At 43.7% G+C, this 13317-nt stretch overlaps 1 pseudogene; it reads right to left on the bottom strand.

Moving 5' to 3' along the window:
- Window positions 1-2242: 2242 nt before the first annotated feature.
- On the bottom strand, window positions 2243-4408 carry LOC100704638 (E3 ubiquitin-protein ligase TRIM21-like; annotated as a pseudogene).
- Window positions 4409-13317: the final 8909 nt, after the last annotated feature.

Here is a 13317-nt window from a genome sequence, read left to right as displayed (position 1 = left end):
ATCTTAAATGGCTAAAAACAGACACCAGAGTTCCTCTTTATTTGACACCTTCCATAAATTTGAAGCCCAGAAGGTTCTTAGGGCTGATACTTCTCTTGACTGGTCTCCTGTCATCTGTTACCAAGCAAACTAAAATGCAGTTAGAAGCTAGATGAATTTTGGGCCCTTGGCCTGGCAGATTTCTGGATTATGTGTTTTATAAGCATGTATGTGGCCTTCTATGCTCTTAAATCACTTACACAATAGATTGTGAAGACATAACGCTTCACAAAGGTTGAAACCTTCAATAGACTGAGCATCAACTCTAAGTGAGCACAAAAATGCAATGTGTGTATGAAATAATTATGGCTGCACCTGTAAAGGAAAGGTTAATACGGTGACAAACATCTTCACTGCAATATCAATGCTGTAGGGTATATTGTTAAGGCAATGTTAATATTATTATTATTTTGTAGCAATAAAATAATTTCTGTATCTCCACAGTTCATATTTTGTAAAAGATTTTTTTAAAGAGATTTAAAAGATTAACTGACTGTTTACTGTTTTGGAATGCCCCTGCCAGTTGCTGTCAGTCGTGGGCCTTTAATATGGTCATCACTTTCTTGTGGGAGAAATACCAAATGACACATGGTGAGCGAACACAGGTGTAAAATTTTGCTTTATCTTAAAAGAGGAGTAACAGCGTACGCAGAAACCCAAATTGGGGAAGTCTGTCCATCACTTTTCATACACCTAATGACAGAACATAAGGAATGCCTTCCCATATGTTAAACATAGTGAAACTAGTGGGGCTGAATGTGCAATCAACAGGTGTGTGTGTGTGTGTGTGAGTGCGTGTGTGTGTGCTATGTTTATCATCAAACAAACTTTCCTAAAATCAACTATTGGATAACTCTTCTGGCTTTTCCCCATCATTTATGCTATAAGAGAGGGGTGGGGAACTCCAGGCCTCAAGGGCTAGTGTCCTGCAGGTTTTAGATATCACCCTGGGTGATAATGATTAGTTCATTATCAGGCCTCTGGAGAACTTCAAGACATGTTGAGGAAGTAATTTAGCCATTTAAATCAGCTGTGTTGGATCAAGGACACATCTAAAACCTGCAGGACACCGGCCCTTGAGGCCTGGAGTTCCCCCACCCCTGCTATAAGGGGTTCTGCTCTCTCTGCAACAGCAGGTTGATTCATGCACCACAAGCAGAGGTTCCTCTTCATGTGCTGAGAGTCTTACAGAGGGAAACATTTCAGCCTCCAGCTCACTGTCCTCTGTCTGAATGTTGGGTGTTCTCTGTATTATAGTAGGGTCTTTATCTTAAAGTATAATGCACTTTGAAGTGACTATTGATTTGATGACTGAAAAGCCAGACAGCAATAAGACATGACCAGGGGAGCAAAGAACTGTAGATGTGGTTAATCTGTAAAGGTGAGGGTGGAAACTCAGACTCTTGGTCATGAGGGTTAGTCTTTGGAGGTGAGTTACAGCTGTGACTGATTTAAAATGAGTCCCTCTATCATTTCTAACAGCCTGTTCAAACAGCCTGCTCTTAATGCCTTAAACGTCTTCAGTTTTTTTTGTTCAAACCCCAACAGTCAGACGACCCCCTATGAGCAGCAATAGGTGAAAAGGGCAAGGAAGAACTCTGGGTTCATGGATAACGCTGGGCATCATCTGGTGGGCAATGAAAATTTTTGCAGTGAAAACAGTATGACTCTGAGTACACAATCCCAATGAACTCCAGTGTGAAGAAGACTCTTTATATTAACAAAAAAATAGACCCTGTTGGATTAAAATGATTCAAACCACTGCAGCACAATACGCTTAATACATCTAAAAATGAAGAGCATGCAGTAAGGATCAAAAAGCATTCATAACAGTCATCTTATTTCCATAGTGGACACTCTAAGGGGCTCAGCTGGAGAAGAGGTGGAGGACATGGATGTATGAATATTTACAAAGTTCTTTGAATATTATCCTGTCTTATCAGTTTTCAGTGAACACATCAAAAATCCTCAGACCCAAAATAAGCAAACCACTGTTTATCCAGCATAACTCCCCCTCAGCTGAACCCTGACTGCTCCGTATAACACAGAGACGTTTTTATATTCAGTCAAAGCATTTAACAAACTTGATGAAGCTTTTTGACATTTATTCTCTGTTATTTGGTTTTCATCTCGAGTCTCCATTAGTGGGAACATTCCCTAATTCAACTTTTCTTCTGTTTGCATCAAACTCCATGAAAATCAAATCAAAGTGTAAATCAGAGTCCCGATAATCATATTTTATTAGAAAACATGGAGACTGTAGAGTATTTACACTGAATATGTTCATTTGTTCCCTTCAATAAAAATCAATCAGTTCATCAAATAAAATCAGTCGTTGATCGACTCAGTTTGATTGACAGGACAGATGATCAGAGGTGCAGAGTTTTTATCACCATCTTTGTTACAGGGACAGAAGAATGGGTGGAGTTTGTGATTGAAGGAGCAGCCAGTAAAGGAGTAGATAAGAGCTGCAGCACCTACATCATAAAAGGAGACCAGACCCTCCTCATAATCCACAAACACCCCCACCTTCTCAGGACCAGACTGAAGACAGAGGGGGACTGGAGGACCAGCAAGAGCTCTGTATGTCACGGTCTGGCTGGCAGACCATGGGGGGTGTGAGGAAGGAGGACCCAGGCGCGGTGCTCTGTGTGCGGACAGTGCGTTTATTTACAGTGATGGAAACAACAACAATAAATCCCCGTGCTTTCCCCAGACTCCCGTGTCGTGTCTTCTCCCAGTGTTTGTGCTCTCCGCTCCCGTGTCTCAGCACTCCCCGTGCTGGCTGCTGTCTGGCTCTCCACACCTCTCCTGGGGATACAATAGAAGCAGCCGTCAGGACACATATAACCGCGGGCATACACACACTAACTTGGCTCAACAGGAAGACTAACGTGGAGACCTCCACTAAGTGGCCAGTCCCCTAGCAGGGCCACACCCACCAGGCCTGAAGGCGCCTGTAAACCAGTATACAGACACACCTGCACCCATACACACACATCTACAAGCATGGAAAAGAGCAGCAGCAACACCAAAAATACATATACTATCACCAGTCCATGACTGCCCAGGGATCCTGGGTCGCTCATACCCAGGACCCTGACACTGTATTCATTTCCATTTCTTAGCCACACAGTCCAGAAACCATCCCGAGGAGACAGTGGGATTTTTCCCTTCCTGTTGATCGACTCTCTGGCCACTCCTAAATCCCATTTTGTCTTTCCTTTAACCTGAACCTAAAAGTAAAATCTGCCTGAAGAGAAACTCTGCTTTCCTAAAATATTACAATAACGTGTAAATCTCTCTGGGTTGTCTGGAAGTTTCTTCTTCACATCACTATGATACACTTGTTTTCCATCATCAGACAGGATGAGATAAGGATATGCTGTATTAGGATCCAGAGTCACATCCACTGCATACTGCTGGACCTTCTTCAGCTCAGCCTCAGGTGGTCTTCAGAGCGTGAGAGCTGCTCCACCTCAGAGCTTCTCTTCTTCAGCTCAGAGATTTCCTGTTTCAGATCTTTGATCAGACCTTCAGCCTGTTTCTCTGTAGTTTCCTGTTTGTCTTCGATCTCCTTTATGAGCTCCTTCAGGCCTCTATCAACAGACTCCTTCAGAGCAGTGAAGACCTGAACACCTTCTGCTTTCTGTCTGTCTGCAGCACATTTACTCATCTTCACTGACTCTTTGATCTGCTGAATCTTCAGTCGTCTCTTCTGGATCATCTGCTGAATTTCAGCCTCTGTCTTCTCCAGCTCTGCCTTCTTTCCTTCATATTCTTCTCTCAGAGGAACAAATTCATGGTTCTTGTGGTCTAAAACAGAGCAGAGCACGCAGACACATGTCTGGTCGTTCTTACAGAACAGCTCCAGAAGTTTATCGTGCTTCTTACACATCCTGCCTTCCAGGTTCTCCACAGCATCAATCAGCTGATGTCTTTTCAGGTCTTTCTTTGTCAGATGAGGCTCCAGGTGAGTCTGACAGTAGGACTCCTGACACACCAGGCAGGACTTCAGGGCCTTCAGTCTGGTTCCAGTGCAGATGTCACAGGGAACTTCTCCTGGTTTGGCAGCTTGTTGCTCTGAGCTGCTGCTGCTGGCTTTCTGCTGAGCTTCACATCTGAATTGAGCGACCACCTCAGAGAGCAATGTGTTGACCCTCAGATGAGGTCTAGTGTAGAAAGTCTCTTTACACATGGAAGACTGACACATGACATTCATGTCCCAGTACTGAGTGATGCAGTTTTTGCAGAAGTTGTGTCCACATGGTGTGCTGACCGGATCAGTGAACACATCCAGACAGATGGAGCACAGAAACTGATCTTCAGATCGTAGACTGCTGACAGCAGACATGTCTGCACTCTGATGGAGAAAGAAAAGAAACAGATTTGATTTAAAATTCACTTTGAATTTCATTTTTTGGAGATTATGTATCGGAATTTCAGGAGCAGGACCACGCCTCCAAACACGCTCCTTCCAGTTGTCATCTATATAGGTCCCCCAGTTCTACAAGCTGTTCATTCTCGTTAACGTGCAAACAGGATCCATTCTCGGCGAATACCTTTAAACACAGCTCATCTCAAAGGAGTAAAGTAATTTTACTCACTCTTCCATTCGCTACAATCGCCCTCTCGTCCGTCAGCGCGTCAGAAGAACAACTACTGAAGCTTGACATCCCAGAAACACACCGAATATCACGGTGGCGCTTCCGAGAAACCAAATGCTGACAACCTCCTAGCAGTTTTCTCGCCACCCGACATACGGTCTGCTACGTCCATCAATCCAGTCATCTTATCTCCGCTAAATCCAGTTATGAAGTAACTCCGGCCGCCCGCCACTTCAGCGAAAACCAGCGGGGTCGCTCGCCAGCAGAACTCACAGCTCCTCTCACGTTGCTCCGAAATGGGCCACAGGCCGGGCGAGTTAGCCAGAACGCCGACGGACGTCAGCACCAAACCCACGCTTCCAAACAAATCGCAGCTCCAACAGCAAAAGCTACAGCGTACTTCATATAGTGGCTTGCAAAAGTATTCAAAACATATCCATGTGTTAGAATGGCCCAGTCAAAGTCCAGATCTAAATCCAATCGAGAATTTGTGGCAAGATCTGAAAACTGCTGTTCACAAACGCTGTCCATCTAATCTGACTGAGCTGGAGCTGTTTTGCAAAGAAGAATGGGCAAGAATTTCAGTCTCTAGATGTGCAAAGCTGGTAGAGACATACCCTAAAAGACTGGCAGCTGTAATTGCAGCAAAAGGTGGTTTACAAAGTATTGACTCAGGGGGCTGAATAATTACGCACACCCCACTTTTCAGTTATTTATTTGTAAAAAATGTTTGGAATCATGTATGATTTTCGTTCCACTTCTCACGTGTACACCACTTTGTGTTGGTCTTTCACGTGGAATTCCAATAAAACTGATTCATGTTTGTGGCTGTAATGTGACAAAATGTGGAAAAGTTCAAGAGGGCCGAATACTTTTGCAAGCCACTGTAGCTCCACCCACCCCGCCAGTGCCAGGTAGCAGGGGGAAGCTCAGCTCTGTGCTCCTTCCTACTAACACCTTGCAAGCTGGAAGTCTGTCACTAGCTCCATACTCTCTATTGTTCTCCATCGTCGTGATGTTTCCATCCCTCCTTTCGCTAAATGCTTAAGCAAGTTGGCATTGGGAGACCCGGTTCTTCCCTATCCGCCATTCGCAAATGCAGCAGCAAGCTTCCTACCACCGAACTGCCAGTTTTTCAGCCAAGACGACACACACAAAAAAAGGCACCAGTTGCCAGTTCTCCATCCCTCGGTGGCAAAATGCAGTGTGCTTCGGCACCGAGTTGCCAGGTTCCCAACCTCTCATCTGCTAAACTCCGCAGCAAACGTCGGCACCGAGTTGCCAGGCTCTCAGCCACTCATCCCTCCTTTGCTAAACTCCGCAGCAAACGTCGGCACCGAGTTGCCAGGCTCTCAGTCACTCATCCCCCCTTCGCAAATTCTGCAGCTAACCTCGGCAGCGGGTTGCCAGGTTCCTTTCTCCCTCATTCGCAATAGCAGCAGCAAGCTTTTTGACCACCGGGTTGCCAGTTTCTCAGCATAGTTTAAAAAAAAAAGGCACAGAGTCGCCAGTACTCCATCCCTCCGTAGCAAATGCAGCATCCAGCTTCCCTACTACTGAACTGCCAGTTTCTCCGCATCTATCATTGCAAGCAGCGGCAAACCCTTCTAGCACCGTGGTGTCAGGTTCTCGCTGTATCTGTCATTTGCAAACCGCAATGACAAGCTTCTTACATACCCCTGAGTTGGCAGTTCCTGTCCACCCATTATGGCAAAAGCAGCAGGGAATCCTTCCAGCTGGTTCCTTGTATATCCATCAGTTCGGTACGCATATGTATCGAACAATACAAAATTTTTTATTTATTTCATCAACTTTTCTTCTGACGATGCTGTCTGTGTTGAGAGCTCAGTGAACCTGCGTTCGACTACTCCGCCTAGGCTGCACTGTCGAGTGCAGATCCACTTAGCGCAGCAAGCTAGCAAGACAGAAGCTAAGCTCGTCGCAACATGGCAACTGCCTCAACGCTACCCGAAATTGAACCTCCCCCACCCTCATTCAGTGCTGGCGTTTGGAACTATTTTGGTTTTCATGTGAAGCATGAACTGATGGTAAGCGCGTCATGGACAAAAGTAAAACAGTATGTCGGATGTGCCACGCAATGCTCAATTACAGGGCGATCCGCGGTAACTCGTTAATGGAGATTTTCCGCGTTATGGTGTTAATGTCATTTTAACGAGATTAACGCTGACAGCACTAGTGGGAACACAACGAATATGACTGCACATTTACGCCAACATCTTCCTAGTGCAAAGACAAGTGGAAGCAGACAAAAACAACAAGCACGCATGCTACAAACTTTACCCGAGTCATTTAGACAGCCATTAGCACATGATTCTCCTTATGGGGACCTGATATGTTTAATATGCTGCTGAGAATATAGCCCAGAAGAAGCGTATAGTATAGCTTTTATTTTGGAAAGAGCCATTTCTCTGTAATAAACTCTCTTTTCCAAAGATGAGTGATTTCTCAATCAGATTTATTTTTTATTATTATTTTGTTGTTTTAGCAACATTAAATTTAAAAACTGTACTTTTGAGTTAAAATATGTATTTATAATTTTAATAAATGACAAATTAAAAAGGCATGAACATTTTTTTGTATCGAAAAAATATCGAACCGTGACACCAATGTATCGAACCGAACCGAACCGTGAATTTTGTGTATCGTTGCACCCCTAGTAGCAGGATGCTTTCGCACCGCGATGCCATGTTCTCTTCCTCTATGCCCCTATGCAAATGCAGTCGCAAGCGTTGGTACCGGGATGCCAGCTTCTCTTCCTCTATCCCTCCTTCACAAATGCAATAGCAAGCTTGGCACTGAGATGCCTGGTTCTTCTTTATCCCTCATTCGCAAAAGCAGCAGCAAGCTTTCTAATATAGAGTTGCCAGTTTCTCTGCATTTATCACAGCAACGCAGCAGTGAATCCTTCTACCGCTGGGATGCCAACTTCTCTGCATCTAGCCCTCCATGCTAAGCAGCAGACGTTCCTTTCGGCACCAAAACAGCAGGTTCCGTGTCTCTTTTCCCCATTTGCAATGCAGAAAAAGCCCTTCTTTCCGTGCCCTAAGAAGCTCACCCTTCTGGTACTGGATTGGCAGCTTCTTCCATCATCACTTGCGCAAAAAAAAATTCCCCTCTCCAGGATGCCAGTTTCTCAGTTTCGTCCAGTCTTCCACAAGATGCAGCACCAAACCGTTCCGGCACCGAGATCTTTCCTGCCTTTGCAAATCACCAGTGAACCTTCGTGGCACCGGGATGCCAGGTTCTGTCCTCTATCGCGATTTTGGGGCTTATTGTTATAGAAGATTATTTTCCTCTAATCAGTCTTTCAATTCATCACCTCTTCCCAAGCTGCTGCTGTCACTTCTGTTCATTCAGAAATCAGCTGAGTGGTTATCGCTACCTTATCTGAAGTAATTAACCAGCTAAGCACCCCCTCTCCATCTTCTACTGAAAGACACGCTCACACAAGCATTTCGAGCCGTCAAGCTCTACCTCAAATCTCAAATCCAGCATTCTTCTCTGTCAGAGCTTCAGCTCAAAGGTGAGCCACGTCGCTACACGATTGAGGGTTCCCCTCATTCATCTATTAAGATTTCCATTGTTCGCAATTTCCTTTGAGCTCTTCTCCTGCCATTCCTTCCTAATTGTCCGAGCTCATCCACTCCACACCACGGAGCGACGTTCGCTCTCCCTGCGCTTGTCTTTGTCCCTTTCTCCTCTCTCCTCAACCGGTCGCAGCAGATGACTGCCCCTCCCTGAGCCTGGTTCTGCTGGAGGTTTCTTCCTGTTAAAAGGGAGTCTTTCCTTCCCACTGTCGCCAAAGTGCTTGCTCATAGGGTGTCATACAATTGTTGGGTTTTGGGTCTGGACATCATCGTAGGGTCTCGAGGCATGTGTCACTGTGGCTCGGTGCTGTATAAATAAGTCGAATCGAAAATCTAATTATTCCGCTGACATCTTCGACCTTCGTATCGCACAGTTATTACTATTTCTAGGGGATGCCTTTTTTGGGGATCTGCCAGGCCCGGGACCATCGCCAGTCTCCTTCGAGACCTTCCCCAAACTGCAGCTCAATTCATGTCCAAGCATTCACCTTTACCTACTAAAACACTGTCAAACCTATGAGGATGTGGCCCCAGCTAGTGAATTGGAGATTATGTATCTCCAATTCACTGAATTTCAGGAGCTGGGACCACGCCTCCAAACACACTCCTTCTGGTTCTCATCTATATTCCCACAGGGGGTTGGGAAGCGTATCTGCAACTGGAAGGTCGCCGGTTCGATCCCTGGGCTCTCTGTCCTGGTCGTTGTGTCCTTGGGCAAAACACTTTACCCTACCGCCTGCTGGTGTTGGCCAGAGGGGCCGATGGCGCGATATGGCAGCCTCGCCTCTGTCAGTCTGCCCCAGGGCAGCTGTGGCTACAACCGTAGCTTGCCTCCGCCAGTGTGTGAATGTGAGAGTGAATGAATAGTGGCATTGTAAAGCGCTTTGGGTGCCTTGAAAAGCGCTATATGAAATCCAATCCATTATTATTATTATTATATAGGTTCCACCAGTTGTACAAGCTGTTCATTCTCGTTTACGTGCCCCACCCTCCCTCCCTCCTTGTTCTCTATTCTTTAACTTCTTCACTCCTGTTTAGTACATGGGGATCTGCCAGGCCCGAGAGCCATCACCAGGCCCCTTCGAGGCCTTCCCCAAACGCAGCTCAATTCATGTCCAAGCATTCACCTTTACCTACTAAGACGCTGTCAAACCTAAAATGAGGACGTGGGCCCAGCTAGTGAAAGAAAAGAAAGAAATAAGTGTCAGTATTGTACTCTTTACAAAAACAGGTGTGACTGCCTTTATAAGTAAGGTTTGTGAATTCCTGAGGAAAAGTAATACATCGTCAGCATATGGGCTTATCTTATGGTCTGCATTTTCAGTTTGAACTCCTTGAATATCTATATTTTGTCGTGTAGTTGCAGCTAGTGGCTCAATAAAAATAACAAAAAGTAAGGGGGGAATTGGGCAGCCATCTCTAGTGCCCAATTGTAGGTTGAAGCTTTGTGAGATAAGCTCATTTTTTCCTAATACAAGTATTTGGAGAGCTGTACAGTGTTTTAATCCAGTCTATGAAGAATGAACCAAATCCAAATTTATGTAGAACTGCTGGTAAAAATTTCCAGTTTACTCAGTCAAATGCTTTCTCCGCATCTAAGGAGACAAATGTGGTTTCTAATTTGTTGATAGAGCAACAATCTATTATGTTTATTAGTCTACTTGTATTACTCACCAAGTGTCTGCACACGATAAAACCTGTTTGGTCAGGATGTATTATGAATGGAGTGATTTTTCTTTTTTCTAATCTTGTGGCAAGGACTTTGCGAAGTATTTTAGGTCTACTTTTTTAAGTGAGATTGGGCTGTAGCTGGATGAGAACTTAGGATCCTTGCCTTGTTTAAGAAGTAAACTAATGATGGCAGAGTTCATGTTTAGAGATAGAGTCTGATTGTTCTGAATTTGAGTGACCATTCAGGAAAATGTAGGCGCTAGCATAGGCCAAAATTCGTTCAATTCAATTCAATTCAATTTTATTTATATAGCGCCAAATCACAACAAAAGTCGCCTCAAGGCGCTTTATATTGTACAGTAGATAGTACAATAATAAATACAGAGAAAAGCCCAACAATCATATGACCCCCTATGAGCAAGCACTTTGGCGACAGTGGGAAGGAAAAACTCCCTTTTAACAGGAAGAAACCTCCGGCAGAACCAGGCTCAGGGAGGGGCGGCCATCTGCTGCGACCGGTTGGGGTGAAGAAGGAAAACAGGATAAAGACATGCTGTGGAAGAGAGACAGAGATTAATAACAGATATGATTCGATGCAGAGAGGTCTATTAACACATAGTGAGTGAGAAAGGTGAGTGGAAGGGAAAAACTCAATGCATCATGGGAATCCCCGGCAGCCTACGTCTATTGCAGCATAACTAAGGGAGGATTCAGGGTCACCTGGTCCAGCCCTAACTATATGCTTTAGCAAAAAGGAAAGTTTTAAGCCTAATCTTGAAAGTAGAGATAGTGTCTGTCTCCCGAATCCAAACTGGAAGCTGGTTCCACAGAAGAGGGGCCTGAAAACTGAAGGCTCTGCCTCCCATTCTACTTTTAAATACTCTAGGAACAACAAGTAAGCCTGCAGAGCGAGAGCGAAGTGCTCTAATGGGGTGATATGGTACTACAAGGTCATTAAGATAAGATGGGGCCTGATTATTTAAGACTTTGTATGTGAGGAGCAGGATTTTGAATTCAATTCTGGATTTAACAGGAAGCCAATGAAGGGAAGCCAAAACAGGAGAAATATGCTCTCTCTTTCTAGTCCCTGTCAGTACCCTTGCTGCAGCATTTTGGATCAGCTGAAGGCTTTTCAGTGAGTTTTTAGGACATCCTGATAATAAAGAATTACAGTAGTCCAGCCTGGAAGTAATAAATGCATGAACTAGTTTTTCAGCATCACTCTGAGACAGGATATTTCTAATTTTAGAGATGTTGCGCAAATGGAAGAAAGCAGTCTTACATATTTGTTTAATATGTGCATTGAAGGACATGTCCTGGTCAAAAATGACTCCAAGGTTCCTCACAGTGTTACTGGAGGCCGAGGTAATGCCATCCAGAGTAAGAATCTGCTTAGATACCATAGTTCTAAGATTTTCAGGGCCGAGTACAATAACCTCAGTTTTATCTGAATTAAGAAGCAGAAAGTTAGCGGCCATCCAGGTCTTTATGTCTTTAAGACATTCCTGCAGTTTCACTAATTGGTGTGTGTTACCTGGCTTCATGGATAGATAGAGCTGCGTGTCATCTGCATAGCAGTGAAAATTTATGCTATGTCTTCTAATGATGCTGCCTAAGGGAAGCATGTATAATGTAAATAGAATTGGTCCTAGCACTGAACCCTGTGGAACACCATATTTAACCTTAGTGTGTGAAGAGGACTCTCCATTTACTTGAACAAATTGGAGTCTATTAGATAGATATGATACAAACCACTGCAGTGCAGTACCTGTAATACCTACAGCATGTTCTAATCGCTCTAATAGGATATTATGGTCAACAGTATCAAACGCAGCACTGAGGTCTAGCAGGACAAGCACAGAGATGAGTCCACTGTCAGAGGCCATAAGAAGATCATTTGTAACCTTCACTAAAGCTGTTTCTGTGCTGTGATGAGCTCTGAAACCGGACTGAAACTCTTCAAATAAGCCATTCCTCTGCAGATGATCTGTTAGCTGTTTGACAACTACTCTTTCAAGGATTTTTGATATGAAAGGAAGGTTGGAGATTGGCCTATAATTAGCTAAGACAGCTGGGTCTAGAGATGGCTTTTTAAGTAAAGGTTTAACTACAGCCACCTTGAAGGCCTGTGGTACATAGCCGATTATTAGAGAGAGGTTGATCATATTTAAGATCGAAGAATTAATTAATGGCAGGACTTCTTTGAGCAGTTTTGTAGGAATGGGGTCTAAAAGACACGTTGATGGTTTGGAGGAATTAATTATTGAAGTTAACTCAGAAAGATCAATTGGAGAAAAAGAGTCTAACTTAACACCGATGGTACTAAAAGTAGCTGTAGATAATATTACATCTGTGGGATGATTATTGGTAATTTTTTCTCTAATGATAAAAATTTTATTTGTGAAGAAGTTCATGAAGTCATTACTAGTTAACGTTAAAGGGATGGTTGGCTCAGTAGAGCTCTGACTTTTTGTCAGCCTGGCTACAGTGCTGAAGAGAAACCTGGGGTTGTTCTTATTTTCTTCAATCAGTGACGAATAGTAAGATGTTCTGGCTTTGCGGAGGGCTTTCTTATAAAGCAGCAAACTATTTCTCCAGGCTAAATGATGATCCTCTAAATTTGTGACACGCCATTTCCTCTCCAGCTTACGAGTTATCTGCTTTAGGCTACGTGTTTGAGAATTATACCACGGAGTCAGGTACTTCGGATTTGAGGCTTTAGTTTTCACAGGAGCTACAGTATCCAGAGTCGTATGTAGAGAGGAGGTAAAATTATTAACAAGATAATCGACCTCTGTTGGAGTAGCGTTCAGATAGCTGCTCTGCTCTATGTTGGTACAGGGCATTGAAGATGATAACAGTGGGTGGATTATATTCTTAAACTTAGTTACAGCACTTTCAGAAAGACATCTACTTTGATAAAGTCTACTCCCCACTGCTGTGTAATCAATTATTGTAAATGTAAATGTTATCAGGAAATGATCAGACAGCAGAGGGTTTTCAGGAAACACTGTTAAATGTTCAGTTTCTATGCCATATGTTAAAACAAGATCTAGAGTGTGATTAAAGTGGTGGGTGGGTTCTTTTACATTTTGAGAGAAGCCAATTGAGTCTAATAACAGATTAAATGCAATGTTGAGGCTGTCATTTTTAGCATCTACATGGATGTTAAAATCACCCACAATAATTATTTTATCTGAGCTGAGCACTAAATCAGATAAAAAGTCTGAGAAATCAGAGAGAAACTCTGTGTAAGGCCCAGGTGGACGATAGATGATAACAAGTAAGACTGGTTTCTGAGTTTTACAGCTGGGGTGGACGAGGCTAAGCATCAGGCTTTCAAATGAATTAAAAGTCTGTCTTGGTCTTTCGTTAATTAATAGACTGGTGTG

Source organism: Oreochromis niloticus, linkage group LG7 (assembly GCF_001858045.2).
Source record: "Oreochromis niloticus isolate F11D_XX linkage group LG7, O_niloticus_UMD_NMBU, whole genome shotgun sequence".
Taxonomy (NCBI): domain Eukaryota; kingdom Metazoa; phylum Chordata; class Actinopteri; order Cichliformes; family Cichlidae; genus Oreochromis; species Oreochromis niloticus.
The sequence above is the reverse complement of the archived record's forward strand: the minus strand, read 5'-3'. Positions and strand labels throughout refer to the sequence as shown.